Raw genomic sequence first — 18,789 nt, 5'->3', positions numbered from 1 at the left:
CCCTGGACCACCCTGACTTTTCAGAATTCTGACAGCATCCACTGTGCTGGCCACTTCCCCATCTCACTCCGTAATCACATGCCAACGTGTGTTGTGACCTAGTTGGTTTCCATGTTATTCCAGTCACTCACCCCATTTGTTTGCTGAAGGCTCTTGCTTCTTTGGTTCTCTCTGCCTGTAATGCCCTTTTCTTCCATTTTTGTTCTTTAACACCCAGCCTGATGCCCACTCCACAAAGCCTTTCAGATACCACAGCTAGACTCTGCCCTGCCTTGCTCTCTGCCCCTCTCGGCTTTCATCTGCCCCCTGCCTCCTAGAGACCATCACCCACTAAGTACCTACTAGACGTGGGGTCCTATGCTAAACGCTTCCCATGTTGGGATCTTCCTGGATCCCCCAATTCGCGAATATTGTGCCCATTTCAGTGAAAGAAACGGAAGCTTGGGCTTTCACCGCGAGGAGTAGCAGAGCGGGATACAAATCAAGGTCTGTGATTTGAAGGCTGCCTCCTTTTACTAGGGCTGTTTTTTCCTGGTGTCACGAGTAGGTAAGTGTGAAGTGTCGGTAACATGATGGCACAAGCCAGAGTGGTTCTCCGCAGAGACACAGCGCCGCGCTTTTGCAAATATTCTGCAAAAGAAAGAGAGATTGCAACCCCCACCCCCACCCTATGGCTCAAGAGCAGGCCTTTCACCCACGCGGGCCGCAGAGACAGGTCGGGGAGCAGGACGGTGGCCCAGAGCCGCGCGCAGGAGGACCCCAGAGCACCGACCGCACTACAAGCAGCAGCGCGCCACGCCCGCGGGCCGGCTTGTTTACGCCTCGGCCGGCGTCACGTGAGCGCCCCGCCCGCTCCGCCCCCGGCGCCGCGTGGCTCCTCCCGTCGCGCCGGGCCTTCTTTCGCCTCCTTCGGAGTCACAAGATCTCTCGGCAGCCTCCCTTTGGGATCCTTCCGCCGTCCCCGCCCCCTGCACTGAAAACGCTCCTTGGTCCTTTTCCGCAGCAGCCGCCCGCAGCCTCAAAGATGAGCGTAACGGCCCGCTCCATCGGCGGCGCTTCGGTTCTCGGCCGCGCGTCGCTGAACTCGGGTGCGAGGCGCGGCCCGGCTGGGGACTCTTTTCCGTGGCGGAGGCTTCCGGCGGCCGTGGACGTTTCACGCCAGGGGGAGGTGCTGCGAGTCCAAGATGGCGGCGCCCTGTAGGCTGGAGGGACTGTGAGGTAAACAGCGGCGGGGGAGGAGAGGTGGGTGAGTATGGGGGCGTCCGCTGTTCCTCTCGCCTAGAGCTCCTCGGGGCGGCCCTGGTAGCTCGGCCCCCGCCGGGGAAGCTCCGGCGCGTCGAGACAAGGGGCGAGCCGGCTGGGTGTGGGGGGCCTGGGCCGGGGCTACGGAGCGCTCTCCGCTCCCTCTCTATGCGCGGCCGGTCCCCGAGGCCCGGCCGGGGCTGGCGGATCCCCGAGGAGGTGAGATGGGCCCGGCCGACACCCGGCCGCTCGCTGGCGGCCGCTGGGTGGGCTGCACGCGGCCTGGTGCGCGGAGGGCAGGCGAGGCGGCGTCGGGGCCGGCCCTGCTCGGTGGGCGACAGGTTGCCGCGGGCGCGGAGGGCGGGGGAGGGACCCTCAGCCGCTGGGGCCGGGCCGGGCCGGGCCGGGCTGGGCTGAGATGGGGCGGGTCCTGGGCCTCGGAAGATGACCCGGGCGGGGCGGAGAAGAATGAATGGAGGCCGCTCGTGGGCATCCAAAGCTGCCCTGCGCGCCGGGCTCCGCCGAAATTTGCATGACCGCAGTGCCTAGCTCCGGGTGTGCTCGTGGGTGTTTAATTGACGGTGGAGGACAGTTACCTTGAGGTCCGCACAGGTGATTCTTAGGCGACAGCTATTCGCAGAACCGCTCATTCATTCGAGGAACTGGTGGAGCCTGCAGTCAGACACCTCTTGGAATTAAAGCGCTTTCTTTGTTGCCTGCTAAAGAGTTTTGCTTTCTGTCTTTTGGGTTTGGGATGAGGGAGACTTCGGAGGGGGCGCGGCCCTCCTAACTCCTAACATCAGCTAACATTTGTGGGTTGCTGACTGTGTGCCAGGCCCTGTAAAGTGCTTTGCAGTCACCATCTATTTGGTTTTGCTCAAAGGAAGAGGCGGTTACTATAAATACCTCTTCCTCTCAGATGGAGAAACTGAGGCCAGAGTAGGTTGGGGTAACTTGTCCAAGGTCTGAGCGAGGACTGGAACTGAGGTCTGACGGATTTCGAAGACATGATTTTTTTATTTGACTGCTAAAGCTGGTCTGTCATTAAGTGATTAGAATTAATCATTTGGTCAAGGTGTGTGTGTGTTTCCTTTTGAAGGGGGGTGCACTTGGCTTATATGCCTTATGCTTTTGTTTCTGATAGTGTTGTGCCTGTAAACTTGCTAGTCTAAATTAGGCTGGAAAGTATTTGGTATTTTTTTAAACCTGATGTGTTTATGGCAAGAAGTCCTGCTATAATCCTTGCTTTTTTTTTTTTTTAATAGAAGGTGTGGAAATAGCACTTCATTTTACATAGAGTAAGCTGTAAAAGTACTAAAATAGAATAATACTCTTCTGAGATATTTTGATTTATGATTTGGGGATCAACTTGGAGTCATCTGAATTCAAACATGCTGGAAAGTGGAGCAGTAAATTTCAGGAAGCATTACAAAACTAATCTTATGGGAGCCTTTGATTTGCTGAGCAGCCACCTGTGATTCTTAAGTTGAGCATTCCTGAGCAAACCTGGAATATGCAAATATAAAAACTGATTTAGGGTTTTGTAGGGAAATATACCTATAACAGTCGTGCATCAGGCAAATGAGGCTCCTCAGAAACACTGAACCATTCTTTATTATTGCCCTGGGGAGCTGCAGAATCTTCCTCTAACCACTTTGTGTAAACTTAAGCGGTATTTATGGGAGATGTAAATGGAAAATATCCTCCTACCAAAGTTAATATCTTATCCAAAATACTCTTACATCACATGCCTGCATGATGTAAGCTTTCTTTGCTTCATGCATTTCCTGGTGTCATAAACACTTGGTGTGTTCCTAAATTCCTGGTTGGAAAGAAGGCTACTAGCCTTCTTGCATGTTTTAATTAAACAGGGGTATCTCAAACCCTGTGACTCAGTTGTACTCTCCCTTTAATGGGTGAGTGAAGACATCTGTCACTGCTGCTGTTGTATAATTTAGGGCCTTCTGAGCATGCTTGGTTCCAATCATGAGATGAAATTGAACAGCCTCACTAGGTAAATCTAACATATACCTGTTTGTGTAGTGTTTACAGAATAACGAAAATGCCATGAACAAGGAATCTCAAAATGCAGTGAATCTGAAAGCACAGGTATCCAACCTGTGTAGGTAGACCTACAATGTTCAGTCTTTGAGGACACCCTGTCACTGGGAACATTTTGGAAGAAGACTAATTCTCACATACACCGGAAGTTGATGACCTGATGACTACGGGCTTAAAGCATCAGTTTGACTGTTTTCTTTTCATTTATAATTTATTGCAGAGGCATTTCTTAAAATAGCCAGCCTCTAATGTGTGTAATGGTGGATGAGTTTTGGGCTCTGAATTAAAGCTTATTTGAACTTAAAGTTCTGTTTTCTTTCCAAGTTTGTGAGGCTACAGGTATGTTTGTTTCTAGGTTCCAGTGGCATGATGGACTACAATTATTTTCTCCTGGAGTTAACTGGATATTCTTGGATGCCAATGAGCCAAATACAGCAATACATCAATATTTCAAGCTTTTCTAAAGAATCAAAAAGTATTCAACTTAGCAGGTCGCACATGCTTGTCATCCCAGCCACTTGGGAGGCTGGGGCAGGAGGATAAGTTCAAGGCCGGCCTCAGCAACTCAGTGAGGCCCTAAGCAACTTAGTGATACCCTGTCTCATAATTAGAAAATAAAAAGGCCTGGGGATGTAGCTCAGTAATAGAAAGCCCTTGAGTTCAATTTTCAGTACTACAAACAAAACAAAAAACAACAGCAACAAAAAAACTTTTAAAAAGTTATTTAAGTTCTCTGAGCCTTAGTTTCTCCATCTGGAAGGAAGAGTTGGACTGTAACTAATGAGTATCTGTAAGTCTAAATTTCTGGAATTTAAAAGTCATTTTGGCTTCAGCTAAGCATTCCAACTAAATCCATGGACTCAAAGTGTCAATGGTTTTGTAATAATCAAGTGAATGGAGTGCAGTGGCACGTGCCTGTAATCCCAGTGGTTTGGGAGGCTGAGGTAGGAGGATCGCAAGTTCAAAGCCAGCCTCAGCAACTTAGCAAGGCCCTGTCTCTAAATAAAATATAAAAAAGGGCTGCAGATGGTACCTCTGGTACTGAAAAAGAAAAAAAAAATGAATTGGTGACTTTTAGCTCACTTGATAGGTATTTATTCTTTATATCATAGTATTTCTAAAAAGGCGATTTCCTATGAATTCTTTATATTATAAAACTCTCTTTGAAGAATTGGTTTCATTTGTATTAGTTTTGTCCTTTCAGTAGCTGTAGGCATGAAAGAAAAGTATACTCAGTAGCATTCTAATTTGTAGTTGTTTGCATATGTGTGTATATATTAATGTACAAATGCACACACTCAAACACTGAGCTTTTTAAAACTCAGGTCATCAGTTGATAACTAATATAATTTAGTTTGCATGAAATACTTATTTTTTCCATTTAAATTGGTTTGAAGAAGCCTTCCAATAGCAGTTGGAGATTATTCTTTCTCTGATTTACTACTTAAACGTACAGGCACTAAAAATTTATTATTTAATGTTTTTTTTAATGGGATAGAATAAAAATTCATAATATATATTTAAATTAAAAGTACATGATTTCAGGACTTTGTTAGTTTCTTGTTGGCTGTTCTCTTGTGGAATTCTAACTTGTCTTGTATAGAGGAAAAGAGGGCAACAGAATATATTTTAAGTTTGAATGTGTTCAGATTGACATCTAGTGAGTAAAGTGCCTTAATAAAGCAGCTTTGATTAAGTCAATCTGTGAAGTAAACATATGGCTTTAGAGGACTATGTTGGAGCAACAAGATGGTCGTGCCTGGAGTTGGTGATGTGGTAGAAGGTACTGTGGGGAGTGCTGGGAAGAAGAGATGTGGTTCCCTTCCCAGTCTACTGTCGTCAAGACCGTGCGATCTGCATCTTTCACAGAACATAGTGACAAACTTGGAAGTGTATCCATTTTAAATTATAGAATGATTTTTATTGGTCTTTCAAACACAAGGTGTTAAATGGATAGACTGCTACGTGCTATGTACTCAGCAATACATTTTGTTTAGTAGTATGTTGTTACAAGAGAGATTATATAGAGTGCTTATGTGCTAAACATTGTGCTAAGCTTTTTACATGTCTAATCCTGTTTACTCTTCATACAGCCTTAAGAGGGCAGGGTAAGAAAGGAATCGAAGGCTTAGGGGATATGACGTAAGTTGCCTAAGGTCTCTTACTCAGTGACAAAGCTGAGATAGGAATTGATTGGTGGACTCCAGAACCCCAGTGTTTAATCTTGCACTGTGATAAACTATCTGATCTGTTCATCTCCTAATTAACTCAGAGGTCAGTGGTTTTTAACTTTGGTGGGGGCAGGTTTTATTTCTTCTAAAAATCTATGAAAAGCTATGTCCCTTCCTCTACCCTTTGTGTCCCATTACCACCAAAAAATGCATACGAACGTGGAATTTTGGATGTAATGTCAGAAACTTAATGAACTCAGCTTAAAGCCTAGCCAGTGATTTTGGATGGATTATTGCTTTTAAAAAAGGACCTGAGTTGTATGAAACAGGTTTCTTTAAACCAGTAGGTAGGAAGGCTTAAGTCTTTTCAAAGTGAACTTGTGTGTTATTTGTGTCACCAACCATCTTACTAAACTTTTGTAGTGGAAGATTTTTTACACTTTACTGGAAAATTCAACCTTAGATGCCACAGTAAAAGAGAAGTGAAGAACTTGGATATACAACCTGCAAGCTGCTTCTCAGGCTTGGCATTCAGTCTATTTCTTTGCACCTGGCAGAATTCTATTAGTTTCCCAAGGTTTATATATATTTTTTTCCCTTTTGAGCTTCAAAGCAGATGTGAATGAATGAATGAATGATGTTTCTTGCCTTCTTCCCTCTATCTTCTTTGTAGGCCAGTGATTCTTAATCATAGTGGGCATCAGAAGCACCTCAAAGCCTTCGCTCCCTCAGTTTCTGATATAGAAATCTGGGACAGGGCCCAAAAATTTGCATTTCTAACGAATTCCCAGGTGATGCTGATGCTGGTGGTGTGAGAACCACTGTTCTAGATTGTCAAACCTGGTGTCTTTCTACCCTAAAATATTTCTATTTTGATCCTATAAACTTGAAACCTACAGAAGCCTCAATTCTGACATGGTGACTTTATGAAACATACATGATATCTCTCTGGCTGCATATTTGGTATATAATTTTATTCATGCTAATAGAAAATCAGGATGTAAGTAATATTATTGGAAGAGATGCACCTTACCAAAATCTGGACCCACAGGTACATTGCTAGAGGATTCATCACCTTTGGAATAAGATATGAACTTTAGTGAACTGTCTGTCAAGGTGCCAAAGGACAGAAATTTTGAATAGAGAGTCTGGCAAGTTGGAGCCCTCCTGCCCCAGATCCTGTGACCTTGAGAAGAGAGTAACTGCTGAGACAGTTTAAATTGTTCTTGCCTACACATTCTGGCACCTTTGGCCATCAGCTGTTTTACTCTCACATACTAAGTGCAGCAGATTTCTTGCCCCGTCTTCCAGTATTTTCTACCCTTTGTTATCTGTGCATCCATAAGAAGAAAAAATTGAACCAAGTATTTTACCATTAGTGCATTAGTGCTGAAGGCAACTTGGTTCAATTGTTAGAATATTACTCTAAGAAATCACCTGAGAGTTCACGAACCAGAGCTGAACATAAACACAACAGTGTAATGTTTCTGCTCTATCTAGGCTGTACTTTTATGATGCAATAGTCCATTTGTGTGTGAATCTGTGTGAATTGTCTTTGGATTCTTGAAGCTAAAAACTTGAATATAGGAAACAAGTTAAAGTGAAGAAATACCTACCTTCACATATCTGCAGTTGCCTTTGTACATTATAGACAAATGTGTACAAAACTCTCTTAGGTGATTTGATATGCAGTTACCGCTTTTATGTCAGTCACAGTCCTCGGGAAGCCGGGGGATTAGTTTTCTAGGCCACACATCACAACACTGGTTTTCCAAATATCTGAATATTCAGCTCATAATTTCAGCTAGAATACTAACTAAAGGCATTTAGGTGCCTGCCACTAGCATTTCATAAAGTTATTCCTAGCTCTTAGCCCTTGCAGCACTCATAATGCATCTTGTCTAGGGCAGGTACAGATTCTGCTCATGAAAGCTGTGGCTTTTACTCTGAAGTACACGTGTAATCCCAGGTATATAAGCTATCCATCTACAAGCACCTAAAGAATGAAATTAATTATATTAACTGTGAAAACAAATGGACCTGTATGTTCCTTCTGTTTAATTGAAGAATACCAAAAGCATGGAGCCCTCATCTTTCCTCTCAAACCTGCTCTTTATATTCAAAAAGACTGCTTATAGGAGTGAAGTTACAATGTTTCATATAGGTGAGAAGAAAACTTTTGGAGCAGATAGCAAAAAGGGAGAAACCTAGATTTTGGGATGTTTCTTTTTTCATTTGGTTTTGGAAGAATGAGAGTTGATGTAATTATGTTCTAACAGGTGTTAACATCAATATTCCTCATTTCCAGGTAGGTTCACACATTATATCTCACTTCATTGATCTGAATGCTGGTACCCAGTAGTACCCCCGAAGGGCAGGGTGTATATATAAGTAAATAAGTAAATGAACACTTAAAATATAAATAATGGTGACAGCATGAAAAATTATGTTGGTTAAGTCCCATTACTTTTTTTTTTTTTTTAATTGTGATGATTAAGATGTTGAGTCTTAGTGTTGAGCACTGGAGAAAACCTTGTTTGCTTTCCACTGGTAGTTACTTTATCTTGCTCAGTGATCTTGTCTGGGCAAGGTCTCTTCTTGGTGTATGCTAATTTTACCCTTGCCTTAGATATTTCTTTTCAGGTTAAAGATCCAATTGGGATTAATTGTAAGAGGAAGTCAACATGACTTCCTGAGCTAACAGCAGATTTAAAGATTCTGAGATGAGGGAACACAGCACCAGTTGCAGCTCTCTGACTTGGTGGAGCAAGGGTGGCCAGGCTGATTCCTCTGAAGGGCTGGCCAGCCTGCAGCAGTGGCCTTACATGCTTGCAGGGATTTCTGAGGACCATTGGCATGAAGTTCCCGAATGTGCTCCACGTGGAACTATTATTACCCTGTCATCTGGAGTGAAAGATTTTAATTGTTATAGAGTTGCTTTGTCCTCCTGTTTGACTTTGATCAGGATTTTAAATCTTAGAGTTTGTTTCTAGTCTCTTCTGAGTTCAGTGCAATTGGTGTATATAGTATATGAGGCCCCCCTTCCATTCTGTATATTTAGCCTGTGAATGGTGATTAAAAAGTTAATGAGATTAAGGACCTGAACTTTGTATTTTTGCCTCTTGTATGCCAAGATAGGCTTCAGTGTCCTAAACAGATGCCCTCTGTCCTCAGTGGAGTTTACAGTCTTGTGGATCAGATCATTTCTAAACATAATTGAAGGGCTAATATTTTTAAAGCAGACTGGAGTGTATTTATATATACTCATTTAACATGAATAATGAGATAATTTGACAGAAAGTAGGGTAAAAAGAGGAAGAAAGTTGAGAAATAGCTGTTCACAAGTATTTTATGCCTATCAGAAGGATTAGACTTAGTGCTGCTTAAAGGCAGAATTAGGCTTATTTATCTAGGAAATATTCTAACTCTTAATCATTCAGTCAACAAGCAGACACTGTGGTAGCTCCTAGAGTATAGAATCAGCTATAGTTTCTTCAAAGTGCAACTTAAATTTTTCCAAAAACGAATTCCACATATTAATTGGGCTGCAGTAAGGGACGTAAGACCTAGTCTGGAGGTGGGAGTTGGGGAAGACGAGACCTAGGCAGGCTTCTCTGGTGAAGTAAGTGTTTTAAGTTGATACCTTCAGGATAAAGAGTTAGTTTAGGAGGTGGCAGGGCACAGGGACAGGTGTGCATAGTCCTCAGGTGGGTATGTGATGCAGCTTGGCTGAGAAATTGAAAGGTGCGTAAGCCAGGGTGTAGGGGGTGGGGGTGAGAAGGCGATTCAGGTCCACCCAGTGCTTTGTGCCTCTTACTGTCCTTCCTGTGGGACTGCCTCAAAGTCCTCCAATAAGATGTGTCATCTCAGTTAATCTTGAATGATCTTATAAGGTTGGTGCTATTATTCTCACTTTACAGGTAAGGTTGACTCAAGGTCAGACATTAGACTTAAGATAAATAGCTAAAAGTTACACCACTAAAAAGTGGCAGAGCTTGGATTTCAACTTGGAACTTATTCTAGAGCTTGTCTTGCCCAGTCCCCTGTAGCTCCAATGGTTAACAAAAGGCAGAGATTCCCAGTTCAGCACAGCACATATAAAGAATTTTCTAGCAGTGAGCTGCTCAGAAATGCTGAGACACATGCTTCCAATAATTATAAGTGTTCATTCCAGTAGAAACCACATGGCTCTCTGTCAGGATGGAGCAGGAAGGAGTTGTACCAGATGAACATTACTCCATTGTAAGACTGTTATGCACATATTTGTGTGTGTTTTCCCTCCAGTGACCATGAAAGACACCAAGTTGAGAACACTGGAAACTGAAGTACCAATTTTCCTCAGAACAGGTAAGGTATAAATGCAGCCTAGTGGTTGGGGGAAGGTTGAATGGAATTACTCACCTTGTCCATGGGTGTATTAGCAGCAGGTGCTTCTTTGCATTGAAAGATTTCACATTTATGGTTTTAGCTGCCTGCCAGGCACTGACCCCTCTGATTTATTAATTGCTTACTCAATGCCAGGCACTGTGCTAGGTGTATCCTGTGTGTTACTTGTTTTCTTCTCCACAGCATGCTTCTGGTGTATCCACAACTTACAGGTGAGGAATTGGGCTCAAAGATGTTATGCAATTTTCCTGAGGTCATATTGGTAGTCACTTTTTTGGACCTATGATAGAAATAGCTTTTGTATAGCAGCAAAGCCTGGTTCTAACCATGAAATAATTTCAGGCCTGTTTGCCAAGACATGACATTTAACCAGTACAGGTTCTCAACACTGATTGAGCCTTAGAAATCCATTTGGCTTATATCAGCAAACCAAATGTGATGTCTTGGACCCCTGTCCTTAACCTTCTTGGTGTGGGACTTCATCCTGGATGGATAAGTGAGTCTTTTTTTTTGGATCTTTTTTTTTTTTTTTTTTAAAGAGAGAGAAGAGATAGAGTTTTTTTTTTTAATATTTGTTTTTAGTTTTCGGTGGACACAACATCTTTATTTTATTTGTATGTGGTGCTGAGGATCGAACCCAGCGCCCTGCGCATGCCAGGCAAGCGCACTACCGCTTGAGCCACATCCCCAGCCCCTTTTTTTTTTTTTTTTTTTTTGGTACTGGGGAATGAATCCGGGGGCGCTTAACCACTGAGCCACATTCCCAATCCTTTTTCGTATTTTATTTAGAGACAGGGTCTCACTAAGGTACTTAGGGCCTCGCTAAATTGCTGAGGCTGGCTTTGAATTTGCGATCCTTCTGCCTTGCCTCCTGAGCTGCTGGGATTACATGCGTGCTGCCATGCCTGGCTGAGCTTTTACACCTCTTTTTGTTGTTGTAGATGGACAGAATGCCTTTGTTTATTTTTATGTGGTGCTAAGGATTAAACCCAGTACTTCACACATGCTAGGCAAGTGCTCTGCCACTGAATTGTAGCCCAAGTCTGAGCATTCACATCTTAATATGGCTGTATCTGTTAATTGTCTTAAATTAGTTTTGGGGGGATAAATTATATGTTTTAGTTGTTTTTAGGAATTAATAATTTGTTTTTAATCATTTTACCCCCAGAACTGTATGCTTCATAAATATCGAGGCTCTGACAATTTTTGTGGATCTGAATTTAGTCTTAGTCACCTAACTGATCAATGAACTGTAATTTCAAGTTTACCATCAAGAATGCCAGTTATAACAGAGTTGTGTGTATATAGGAAAGGCATAGGGAAGATGGGAGGTGTTTGGTCTACTGTCTTTATGCATAGACTGCTAATGTGAGTCATTTTTGGTTCAGTGGTCTGCCTCTTACTGTTCACCGTCACCTCACATGTGTCATAGGAATTGTGAAATAAGGCTAAGACTTGTTGCTTAACAATCTGTTAGTTTATAAACAGGGACTTACTAAATATTGTAGGTGATAGGAAGTATTGTTCCCTTGTAAATGGGGAAAGCTTTCTAAGTTTGACTTTTCTTTTTTTTTTTTTTAAGAGAGGAGAGAGAGAGAGAGAGAATTTATTTTTAACATTTATTTTTTAGTTCTAGGCGGACACAGCATCTTTGCTTGTATGTGGTGCTGAGGATCGAACCCGGGCCGCATGCATGCCAGGCAAGCGTGCTACTGCTTGAGCCATATCCCCAGCCCTAAGTTTGACTTTTCATTTTTAAATTTTGTGGCTTTTTTCATACTCCATTTTTTTTTAAAGGTTCATTTAATATGAACTTTAACCCCAGATCAGGGTCAAGTGTTCAGGTCATTGGTGCCCAAGTGGAGTAACAACATCATAAAATATAAATTCTAGATATAAAAATAAATTTCAGATTTTATTAAAACATCTTTCATGACTATGTTATATTACATTTTAGTAGTTAGGTTTTAAAAGTTTGAAATTTGAGGCTAGGAAAAGCCATTGGAGAGTGCTGCTACATGCTGGGCTGACTGTGTCTGGTACCTCTCTGGCTGGCATCCTTGGTCCCATCATCAGTTTTCTTGGACAAAACAGCGTTCAGGAGGATTTTTAGTGGAAGTTTCTAGAAGCATCCTTCTGCCTGAGATTGATAGCTTGGAAGGCCTCAAAGATTCTTCATCTTCAACTACTAAAAATTGCTGGCAATGTTTAGTGGTCATTTTGGCAAACCTCTTTGTGGATGCTTTGTCTCCATGGATGCAAAACTACAAGAAACTAGACTGGGAATGTAGCTCAGTGGAACAGTGTTTACCCAACGTGCACCAGGCCATGGGTTCAGTCCACAGAACTTCCTCATCCCCTCTCAAAAATGATAAGAAATTGTCTTGTAGCATTTTTGCATTTTTGTGAAGTGTATTTTAAAATTTGGCTAGTGAATGTAAAATGTGTTTTGTATTTTCATTTTTTTTCTCAACAATTTTTTCTTCATACTTTTGATATTCTTTTTGTTGTGCTTTGTTTTGCTTTTTTGTTATGCTGGGGATTGAACCTATGTTTAACTTAAAAATGACTTATGGATGTCATTGATTGTGATTATAGATTTTTTTGTTTATAATTTTTTTATATAACATTGAGATGAAAAGGTCAACATTTGAATTCATTCTCATAGTCTTAAATGTGACTCTTTGGTTGTGAAACTGCAAATTAAATGCAGTTCTTAAAGGTTATTTATTTTGTTTGTAATAATATTGGAGAACAGTTATGTGAAAGTTAGACTTAAGATATACTTTAGCAGCCAGGCACAGTAGCACACGTTTATAATCCTACCGGGAGGCTGAGGCAGGAGGATCTCAGGTTCAAAGCCAACCTCAGCAACTTAGCAAGACTGTGACTCAAAATAAAAAATAAAAAGGGCTAGCAATGTAGTTCAGTGATTAAATGACCCTGGGTTCAGTCCCTGGTTCCAAAAAAAAAAAAAAAGATAGTATCTGTTTTATAACTGAGTTATTTAAATTGTTGTAAACATTTGACTGAAACAGCATATACTGTTATTTGCAAAGTTATCTAGCTAAATCACTCTTTTAATATTCTTTACATTTAGTGATCTTCATTTTTTAACATAAAACTCACATATATCGTTAATTGAGCTCTTTACTTTCATAAGAAATATCTTTTATATTTAAACTGATAGAATTTCAACGTATGAGATACAGGACTCATCTAATTGGACTTGGATATTTCACTTTATATTTCATGAATACTCAGGTGTTGATCTACCATTAAACTTTCTGATGAACATTCTAAATTCTTCCTAATCCCCATTACTGATGTTTTGTAGATAGGTATAATGGTAGTGACATGAACATAAAAATTATTTATCACACACACAAGGTGAAGGATGCTAGAATTGCCACTGAGGCAGCTAACTGTTCAGCCTTAAGACCTTCCACAGTTAGAAGCCAAAGCCAAATATCAGATTTTGGATGAATAAAGATATTGAAATTGAACTTTGCTAAATCCCTACTTTCCATGTTTGTTGAGATCATAAATGTTCTGTATGATCAAATATGATGACCAGTTGTAGAGTGTAAATTTGGTGCAAGCCAGCTCAGGAATTAAGCCTAGTTCTGCCCATCTCTGGTCCTGCTGAAACCCTGGAAGACACTGTATTTAAAGAAAAGAAGGGTGGGGGGACAAAAACTCCTGGCTGTTGATCCATCCATGAGCTGGCACTTGTAGGCGACTGAGGTCTGGTTCCTGGGCAGATAACCCCATGTAGTAGCAGAGAGGAAAAACAGTGGTTAATGACGGTATATCTATACAGGTCCTCTACATCAATGGCAGCCATACCTGATCAGATTGAGTAGGGCTGTTTTTGTCACTGTGACCAAAAGACCTGACAAGAACAAATGTAGAGAAGGAAAAGTTTATTTGGCGCTCACAGTTTCAGAGGTCACAGGCTAACTTCATTGCTCTGGTCTTGAGGTGAGGCAGAACATTATAGCAGAAGGGTATGGAGAAGGGAAGGAACTCAGGACATGACAGTCAAGAAGCAGAGAGACCATTCCCTTCACCAGGGACAAAATATATACCCCCAAAGCATGCTTCCAGGACCCACTCTTCCAGCCACACTCTACCTACCTACCTATAGTACCACCTAGTTAACCCATTCAACTGTTTTAATGCACTGATTAGGTCCAGGCTATCTTAACTCAATCCTTTCACCTCTAAACTTTCTTGCATTGTCTCACACATGAGCTTTTGGTGGACACCTCATATCTAAACCATAACAAGGGCTGATAAATCTGAAGGTGAGTCCCACAGATGGGGAATTGTGATTCCTACTCCTGCCCCTTGCTGTGAAGTACCTAGAGCTGTACCAGTCTCCAATCACAAGACAAAAGCTTCAGGCCCTTCAACACAACTTGAGGAACCAGCATCAGAATTTCTTTCAAGTAACAGCTATGTGTAAACCCCCATTTCCTGATACAGGCTAACACTCCATAATAGGTGTAAACACAGAGTACATCCCACATACTGTGCTGCTCACACCACATCTTCCTGAAGTACCAGAGTGTCCCCAGTCTTGTCTTCCAGGTACCATGGGTCTCCCCAACCCTGATATGGTACACTCTGTGCCAAACCCACAGATCAACCAAAGAAACTACAGGGAAATTATTCAGTGTTATACAACAAACCTATACTCTAGGTCACACTGACAGAAGAAAGGCAGTACATATGGCAAGACCACTGTATAAAAATAGAAAAGGTCTACATCCCAAGAGATGTACAGATCTCAACATAGAACCACAAGAAATATGGAAAAACAAGGTAATAACATTACTACTAAAGTTTATAACTCCAGAGTAACAGAGTCCAAAGATACTGACATGGATAAAATTCAAAGAATGATTTTTAAATCTAAGAGAACAGATGAATTAAGGAGGACAGTGCGCAGGATATGAATGAACAATTCAGTAGAGATGGAGATTTTGAAAAAGAATCAAACAGAAATGTTGCAATTAAAAGCTCAATCAGATTAAAAAAAAAAAGACTCAGTTGAAAGTCTCAACAGACCAAATGAAGCAGAATATTGGAACTTGAAGATGACTCTACCAAAATATTATGTTCAGATAGCAATAAAGAAAAAAAAAGAACAAAGGGAATATACAAGATCTCTGGGACACCATTAAAAATTAAATGTTCATATAATTAATATGCCAGAAGGAGAAAGCTATGTACTGAGGGCATAGAAAATGTATTCAATAAAATAATAGCAGAAAGTTCCCAAATATTGGGAAAGACATGGACACCCAGGTTCAGGAGGCATGTAGAATTCCAAATAGATTTGACCAGAAAAAAGAAAAGACAAAACAAAAACTTTCTACAATAGATTTCTCAGCAGAAGTCATATCTTTCAACAATAACGGTGTGTAAACTAACTCACTCTTCTTCCCTGCCTCCCTCCCTCCCTCCTTCCCTATGCCTCTCTCTTTTTCTCTTTTTCTTTCTGTTCTTTGGATTGAACCTAGGAGCACTCTACCACTGAGTTACACCCCCAGCCTTTTTATTTTGAGAAAGGGTCTTACTAAATTGCTGAGGCTGGCCTGGAACTTGTCATCCCCCTGCTTCAGTGTCCCAATCTCTGGGATTACAGGCTGCACCACTGAACCTGGCTTGTGAAATGACTTTAATTCTTCAATTAAAAAGACACAGACTGATTGGATTAAAAAATTAGATCTAATAATCTGGTGTGTATAAGAAACTGTGAAGACTTACATAAACTGAAAGTGAAAGGATGAAAAAGATAATCTAAAGCAAATGGAATCAGAAAGCAAGCAGGAGTAGCTATGCATATATCTGACAGAATCAGAAGAGACAATGTCACTATATATTTACCAAAGAATACATCAGGAAGATATAACAACTATATATGTACTGAATGTCAGCATCCAATTTCTTTCTTTCTTTTTTTTTTTTTATCTTTGTTTTATTTATTTATTTTTGTATGTGGTGCTGAGGATTGAACCCAGTGCCTCACGCGTGTGAAGGGAATGCTCAGCCACTGAGCCCCAGCCCCAGCCCCTCAGCATCCAATTTCATAAAACAAATATTACTAAACATAAAAGGTAAGTTAGGCCCCCAAATAATACTAGTGGGTGACTTTGGTGTTCTGCTGTCACCGATAGATAGATTATGCAGACAAAGAACATCAAACTAGAGACATCAAGTGACATTGTAGATCAAAAGGACTTAACAGACATCTACAGAGTGTTCATCCAATGGGTGTATAACATTCATTTTTCACATTGGCACATGGAAATTTCCAAAATAAGACTATGTATTAGGCTACAAATCAGTTCTTACTAAATTCACAAAATTGAAATAATTCCTTGCGTCTGACATAATTACAATGGAATGAAACTAGAAATCATCACTAAGAGACACTGAAGAAATATATAAACATGGAGATTGATATGTTTGAATGAACAGAGGGTCATTGATGAAGTAAGGAGAATTTAAAAGTTCTTTGAATTAAATGCAAATGAAACACAGGGTACCAAAATCTGTGGGATTCAGCAAAAGCAATACTAAGGAAATTTTATATCAGCGTTTACATTTTTAAAAACTTCATTAATAATGCATATCAAGGTCTTAGAAAACCAAGAACAGCTGTGGGGTGATATTGGCTAAATTATACTGTTATATATTGTGTGCAGTATGAATATGTAACAACAAATTTTATCAGTACATACAACTAAATGTACCAATAAAAAATATGGGGAGGACTGGGATTGTATATCAGTGATAGAGTGCTTACCTAGCATCTGTGAGGCCCTGGGTTTGATTCTCAGTACTGCATATGAATAAATAAAATAAAGATCCACTGACAAAAGTTTTTTTAATGTTTAAAATTAAAAAAAAAAAAAGAAAATCAAGACAAATCCAACCCCAAATCAGTAGAAGAAATAAAGATGAGAGCAGAAATGAATGAAGTAGAGACTAAAAGAATAATCAAAGGATCAATGAATGTAAGAATTGGTTCTTTGAAGAGATAAACAAAATTGACAAACTTTTATATAACCCAGAAGAATAAAGATCCAAATAAATTAGAGATGAAAAAAGGTGTCATCATAAGAGATAGCACTGAAATTCAAAGCATCATTAAGGAATATTTTGAAAAACACTATGCCTATTATGTGCATTTAGAAATATGTAACAACAAATCCCATCATTATATGTAACTAATGCACCAATAAAAAATGTGGGGGGAAAATGTGGTATATATACTCAATGGAATATTACTTAGCTTTAAAAAGAGTGATTTTAAGGCATTTGCCAGTAAATGGTTGGAGTTGGAGAATATCATGCTAAGTGAAATAAGCCAATCCCATAAAACCAAAGGCCAAATGTTTTCTCTAATATGTAGATGCTAATTCACAGTAAGGCGGTGGGCACTAGGGAAGAATAGCATTACCTTAGATTAGGTAGAGGGAAGTGATGGGAAGGAAGGGGATGGGATGTGGGGATAGGAAAGATAATAGTATAAAACAGACATTATTACTGTATGTATATATGTGACTACATGACCAATATGATTCTGCAACATGTACACTTAGAAAAATGAGAAATTATATCCCATCTATGTATGATATATCAAAGTGCATAAATGTATTCTATTGTCATGTATAACTAATTAAAACAAAATTTTTAAAAATATAAGGGGAAAAAAGAAAAACTATATGCCAATAAATTGAAAAATCTAGAAGACATGAACACATTTCTGGACACATATAACCTACTGAAATTGAATCAGGAGAACATTAAAAAAACTAAATACATCAATAATAACTAAATAAGAAGATCAATAATAAACAGTAGTAAAAAGTCTTCCAACAAAGCAAAGCCTAGGACTGGAGGAATTCACTGCTGAATTATACCAGACTTTTAAGAAAGAATTTTATACCCATGTTCCTCAAATTCTTCCATAAAATAGAGAAGGAACCTTAATTTCATTCTTCAAAGCCAGTGATATCTTTCTATCAAAATCTCTCAAGGACACAACAAAGAAAGAAAATTATAGAGCAGTATCCCTGGTGAACAAAGATTTCAAAGTCCTCAATGAATTACTTGTAAATCAAATTCAATAACACATTTAAAAGAGCATATGCCGTGGTCAAGTTGGTTTTGTTACAATGGTTCAATATATGCATGTCAATAAATGTAATACAGCACATAATCAATAATAAAACAGGTAATATAATAATAATCAGGTCTGGGAATGTGGCTTAGCGGTAGAGTTCTTGCCTTACATGCGTAAAGCCCAGGGTTCAATCCCCACCACCACAAAACAAAAACAAAACAAAGCAATAACAACAACACCCCTCCCCAATCATCTCAATAAATGCATCAAAAGCCTTTGATGAAGATCAACATCTCTTTGTGATAAAAGCTCTGAATAAATATAGAAGGATTGTATCACACCATAATAAGGGTTCTATGTGATAAACCAGTAGCCAATATATTGGATAGGGGAAAACTGAAAACATTTCCTCTAAGTATCAGGTTTAAGATAAGGGTGTCTATTTCTCACCATTCTTATTCAATATAGTACTAGAAATTCTAGCCAGAAAAATCAGATGAGAAGGAAATAAAAACCATATGAATAGGAAAGGAGAAAGTCAAATTATCCCTGTTTGCAGAAGATATGAATATATAACAGAAAACCCAAAAGACTCCACCAAAAGACTTTTAGAACTGATAAACAATTTCAGTAAAGTAGCAGGACATAAACTCAACATTAAAAAATTAGTAACTTCTATATACCAGTTACAAACTTGCTAAGAAGTTAGGAAAGCAGTCACGTTCACATTACACCACATATACACACACAGACGCGCGCGTGTGCACATGCATGATATCTAGAAAT

At 40.1% G+C, this 18,789-nt stretch overlaps 1 protein-coding gene across 5 annotated transcripts in view; it reads left to right on the top strand.

Moving 5' to 3' along the window:
• Positions 1–1,162: 1,162 nt before the first annotated feature.
• The window catches only part of Tsc1 (TSC complex subunit 1), a 55,113-nt gene continuing 37,486 nt past the window's right edge, over positions 1,163–18,789 (top strand). The window contains exons 1-2 of one of the 5 annotated variants that reach the window (XM_026395598.2): positions 1,163–1,242; positions 9,759–9,821. The gene's annotated coding sequence lies outside the window, so the exon portion shown is untranslated. Of the gene's footprint in view, positions 1,247–9,758; positions 9,822–18,789 lie in introns of all 5 variants that reach the window. The other 4 variants (XM_026395599.2, XM_026395597.2, XM_026395600.2 and 1 more) reach the window with 4 other exon arrangements.

The sequence above is a fragment of the Urocitellus parryii genome, chromosome 4 (genome assembly GCF_045843805.1).
Source record: "Urocitellus parryii isolate mUroPar1 chromosome 4, mUroPar1.hap1, whole genome shotgun sequence".
Lineage (NCBI taxonomy): Eukaryota > Metazoa > Chordata > Mammalia > Rodentia > Sciuridae > Urocitellus > Urocitellus parryii.
The sequence above is the reverse complement of the archived record's forward strand: the minus strand, read 5'-3'. Positions and strand labels throughout refer to the sequence as shown.